The sequence below is a fragment of the Camellia sinensis genome, chromosome 10, assembly GCF_055761805.1.
Source record: "Camellia sinensis isolate YWXY chromosome 10, ASM5576180v1, whole genome shotgun sequence".
NCBI lineage: Eukaryota > Viridiplantae > Streptophyta > Magnoliopsida > Ericales > Theaceae > Camellia > Camellia sinensis.
In genome coordinates this window covers 4,883,895-4,889,894 of record NC_138970.1, presented here as the reverse complement: position 1 = coordinate 4,889,894, position 6,000 = coordinate 4,883,895, and positions in this window count along the sequence as shown.

Here is a 6,000-nt window from a genome sequence, read left to right as displayed (position 1 = left end):
TGCTTCTTAAAAGTCCCTCCAAATTATTCCCCTGGCGGGAGTGGGTCACCAGCACCTGAAAGTGGTTTTCCCCAAATAGGGTGAACCAAAGCCTAGTAGAAATAATCTAACACAGTATATGAGATTTAACAAAGATATAAGTACAATGTATATATACAATGCTAGTGACAAAATCTATGCATTTTATACAACCGTAAGACACCAAGATTCATATTTCAATTCATTTTCTTTCAATATTCAGTATTCTAAATTCATAAGTCAATTTCGCTATTTTTCAATAACCTAACTGAGACTACAACTCAGTGGTTTTCCAATTCAATACACTACCACACAAATACTTCCATTCTGCCATTTTACAGAAATTTCGTCTGCAAGATCAGCACCCATGTATATACAAGATTTCGAGACTTTCACCCTGGATACTCCGGCCAACTTAATTTCAATGGAGTCCATCTCCTATCTCCTCTGAAACAGTGAAATACATTCCCTTTCTCCTCTCAAACAATCATACATCTACAATGTATATAAATCATTGTCATATTCAATGACGACCAACAATAGATTAGTTTCAATTACCTAATCCTCATGTAATTTCTACAACAATCATAGCTATCCTCCACCCATAGCCCAATACAGATATTTCTAAACAAATATAAAGTTTTCTCAACAGATACATTATTCAAATTTCCATGGGTGAGAGACTACACGTGTCCAACTCCACCATTTACATTAATAACCATCCAATTTTAGATTACCATTCTCAATTTTAATTATTTATACAAAATAACAATTTAACCCATTTAGGGCAAAACTCCCCATTTTTCCAAATATCAACCCAAGTTCCAAAATCAACAATTTTGACACAACAAGACCTCATGTTCAAACTCTATACCCATTTACTTCACTTTCACCAAAAATCCCTCTTTCTATTTCACATCCAAACCCTAGGTTTGTTCACATTACCCCAAAATTCCCACCATTATTACACAACGACAAATAACTAAGTTAAAACCCATATAAAAGTGTAGAAAATCCCTACCTCAAGAAGAGAAGACGAGCCAAGCAATGGTGAAACTCCAAAGATGCTCAAACCCAACTTTATTCGGATCAAAATAGAGATCTTGTGATAGCCTACCTTTTTATCAAAGGGATTAGGGTGAAGAAATCACTAGAAGTAGGTGAAAATGTAGAGAGAGATGGAGTGTTGTAGAGAGAGAGGGTCTCAACTTTAGGTTTTAGAGAGAAAAGATCTGAAAAAGTAATGTAAAAAATCATTTTTGCAATCTAATATAAGCACAGTTCGCTCGAGCGGAAGAGTGTTGTAGAGAGAGAGGGTCTCAACTTTAGGTTTTAGAGAGAAAAGATTTGAAAAAATAATGTAAAAAGTCATTTTTGCGATCTAATATATGCACAGTCTGCCCAAGCGGAAGAGTTGACGCTCGAGCGTCAGACACAAAAAGTTATTCCGCTCGAGCGCAAGGAAGGCCACTCGAGCACCAAGACACAATCGACAGCACTCATTGCTCAAGCGCAAGAAATGGCACTTGAGCATAGAAAATACACATCCAGTAGTTTTGCATACAACAGACCAACGCTCAAGCGCAAGGAAGGCCGCTCGAGCGTAGAAAACATTCTCCCAATAATTTTACAGACCTACAAAGTGCTGAGAGTTCGCAAAGCCCGCTCGAGGGCGAGAAGTGCCGCTCGAGCGGAGGAACAAAAATTGCAAAGCCTACTCGAGCACAATAGAGAAGCAAAAATCAGGGTAACAAAGGTTTGGAAAAACAAGCAACCAATCGGTTCTAAACACACAACTACAATCTAATAACCAAAATTTAAGGGGGATTAAGAGGAAAAACGACAATGAACAACATTCAAAAACTATAAGCCCGAGTCTGGAATGCAACAAGAGTCGGGTTAACACCGAAATCGCTATAACCCACAACCTATAATAATGCTATATTCCAAACCGCATCCACCCGCATTGTGTTTGCGAAACCACCCATTTGTATGCGGATCGGTTTGAGTTAGGTGAGTTGTGTGGTTCGGATAACTCTATGCCTAGTTCTAATAGAGACTTAGAGATGGTCTACAGCTGGTGCGAGATATCAACTTGCAAAATATTGATGTGGAGACAAATGCAACTACAGTACAACACCTTGTGAATAGTCGGCCACCGAAACATCATCAACTTAGTAACCTAATTTTTTATTGCAAGTGCCTCCTCGACCAACTTGGAGTGTAAGAAGTAAAGCATATTCTCTATGAAGCAAATCGCTATGTGGACTTATTGGCCAAAGAAGGGAAAAAGCTAAATGAAGGCTTTCATATTTACATTCCTATGCTTAGTTTTATTATTGAAAAACTTTGTAAGGATGTTATGGGAACCACTTACCGTAGATTGGCATTTGACTGTTCTTAGATATCTACAATACTTCTCCATTACCGCCCTCCCCACCCACCCACAGACAACGAGAAAAATGAGTAAATAAAAAAAAAATAAAGATAAGATATTTTATGTTTGTCCCCCCCCCCCAGAAAAATAAGTAAATAAAAATAAATAAAGATGAGATATTTTATGTTTGTTATCATCGAATTTATGAAATAGCACAAATTTAAATTACTGTCATCACCACCAACATTAAAGTTTTTTTTGTTTTTTTTTATTTTATTTTCTTTCTTATTGACAATAACTTTAGTTTTGAATCCAAAAAAAAAATAAAGACAATTAGCTTATTTGGTTTCAGAATTCAGGATTCACTTTTTAAAAAATTAATTTTTTTTTGTTTTTTATTTTTTTTCACTGAATTTTTTTTAATATTTTAAGTAATTTTTTTAATCTTTAAATACACTTTAAAAGTATAATATTTGTGAAAAATATTTAAAAAATTCACTAAATACCAAAAATATAAAAAAATTCGAGAATTCAATATATTTTCGTATTCTTGTGTATTTATTAATTTTTTAAAATATTTATTTATAAATATTTTACTTTTTAGATACATTTAAATAAGGTACATTTAAAAAAATAAAAAAAATGCTTAATATTTTAAAAATATTCACTAATAGCAAAAAAAAAAATACAAAAAAATAAATAAATTTTTTAAAAATTGAATCCACACCCAATAAATAAGATAAGGGGTCACTGCTGTGCGTGAGGCACAACAGTGACTGTGGTGCATCTATTTGAGATGTATTATGGCTTTATTTTTATGATCCAAATCGTCCATTTTGTAGGGTTTGTTGAGTACTTCATGCTTACCGAAAATCATATTAATCGGATATCAACAATTATATGATCGAATTGCATATTATTTATGTTATTTCTCAAAATAAAACTTATTATTTATTTTTTTTGGTTATCGATCATATAGTTGTTGATATCCGATTAATAATATGATTTTTGATAGGCATGAAGTACTCAACAAACCCTTATAGAATGGACGATTTGGATCATAAAAATAAGATCATAATACACCTTAAATAGATGCACCAAAGTCAATGACCCCTTATCCCAATAAAATAACTTTCGGTAGGCAAAAAGACAAGACAAACGTACGTACGACACCTTGATTTTCGTTGATTTATTATGAGCAATAGTATTTCAGTGTCAACTTATATGTGATTTTCGAAGTATACACTTTCTTTCTTTTTTTTTCAACTTAAAATGTCATCCAAGATCCAATTCTTGGAAGACAACCAATAGGAATAATGCTGATAACAAAAATATTCAAAACCATGACTTTTTATAAGCAAATATTCAAAACCGTGACTCATTATATCTGATTAGTATATCTTTATCAGTAATGCTATGTCTCATCAATTTTGAATTCCTAAAGTGGATGTTTGGGAAGTAATTATTATTTAGATTTTTTAACTTTTTAGTTATTTTAATAGGTTATTTTAATTTTTGTGTTTAGAATGATAGAATAAATTTTTATTTGAATTGTTGTATTGAAAAATATATTTGAAATGATGTGAGGTTAAAATGACAAATTTGTTTCTTGAATCAACTTTTCCCAAAATTGGCTTAAAGGGGCAAAATGGTCATTTCCTATCTGTGAGACTAGGCTGTCTGCCCACTTAGGCTGCCCATTGCCAACTGCCTTGTTTTATTTTATTTTATTTTATTTTTATTTAATATAAATCATTAGTTTAGGATATTATTGAGGTTATTTGACTTTTTTAGTATTTAAGCCTCCGTTTGGGAAGTGGATTGGCTTTTTGGTTTTTTGACTTTTTTGGCTATTTTAGCCTGGACTAAAAAGCTTGGTTTGGAAAGGGCTTTTTGACTTTTTGATTTTTTTAGCTTTTTTTGTGAGAAAAGAGTGTAATGATTATGGGTTGGATGTGATGTTTTGTTTGTTATGGCTAAAATAGCCTATTTTGTTTTTTGTAGCTAAAATAGTCAAAAAAACCCAACCAACTTCTTCCCAAACGGTGTTTTAGCCTCAAACTTGAATTTCCAAACACTTTCAAAATCAACTCCTAATGTTATGACAAGCACATATTGGATGATTTTTATATTTTAGTGGATTCTCAAATTGTGTGACTTAAGACACATTACTTATGATTGGATTGAAAGTTCAAAATTGGTGATCTAAAACATTTTCAATATTTATTTGCCTCAAGTGTGAACTTCTGCTTCATGTGGAATCAACCTGTGATTTGACAAATTGCCCCTCTACATCCTATCCCTTTCTCCTCTCTCTATTGGCCATGTTACCATCCATCTTCTATAAGACGTTTGAAAATTAATTATTTTAATTAGTTTTTAAATTTTTTTATAAAAAAAAATATAAAAAAGTACAGAGAGCGATGTGATTGAATTTTTAACTTTTTTTTTGTTATTATTTTAGCCAAAAATCCATCATACCCACCATCACTCCAATCCTCATCGTACTTTTTATTGTCAATTGTTACCACCGACACCTCAACTTTCTTTCATCTTTCCTATGACCATCGTCACTCCCCACCCCCTTCTCTGCTACCCCATCCTTTGCTCCCACCCCACCCTACAACTCTATTGCTTGACCTCGCTCTTTATATTGCAAGTGTGAACTCTATTTAATGTAAGTGAAAACCATATTTAATGTAAATAAAAATTATATTAGATACAAGTATTAATTATGACAAATACAAGTATAAATTGGTGCTTTCAAAATAAAAAATTAACCCATCATATAATATAATTAATATTACATAAAACATCATACCATAAGATATCAAAACATGCCATGAAATTTTGTATTTTTCCCTTGCTCAACATCTCGCTACTCATTTTATAGAGCACAATCGTGGTCATAAGCTCATGCCAAGCCATATAGCTTTTCACGACCAACCTTTCTTTTATTCCCTTTTTAATTTTTAATTTACTCATTTGGCTACTAGTTCAAAGTTGAATTTTTTTTAAAGAAAATTATGCAAATACTTCCTGTAATTTACACAATATGTCAATTTGATCTTTGTAGTTTCAATATGCTCGATTTTGCCCCTTAATTTAACGGATTGTGTCATTTTAGTCCAATAAATAACAGTTGTTAAGTTAATTTAACGGAAAGTCAAACAATGTGTTAATTTGAAACTACAGGGACCAAATTGACACATTGTGTAAAGTACAATGGCCAAATTGATACATTGTTTGACATTCCGTTAAATTAACTTAACAATCGTTATTTATTAAATTAAAATGACACAGTCTGTTAAATTAAGGGAAAAAATCGAGCAAATTGAAACTACATGGACCAAATTGATATATTGTGTAAATTATAGGGACTATTTACATAATTTACCCATTTTTGTTTTTTAATTGCTTTTACTTTTAGTAAAAAAAAATTAAAAGTCGTTTAAACTAGACAACTTTAAAAAAAAATTAAATTAAAGATGAAAAAGTCAATCTATCTTTGATGAATTTCATCAAAAAATTCTTTTTAATTCTCAAGATTGTTAAAAAATTAAAATTTTGAGCATTATATTAAAAAAAAAAATATTCTAAAAAAA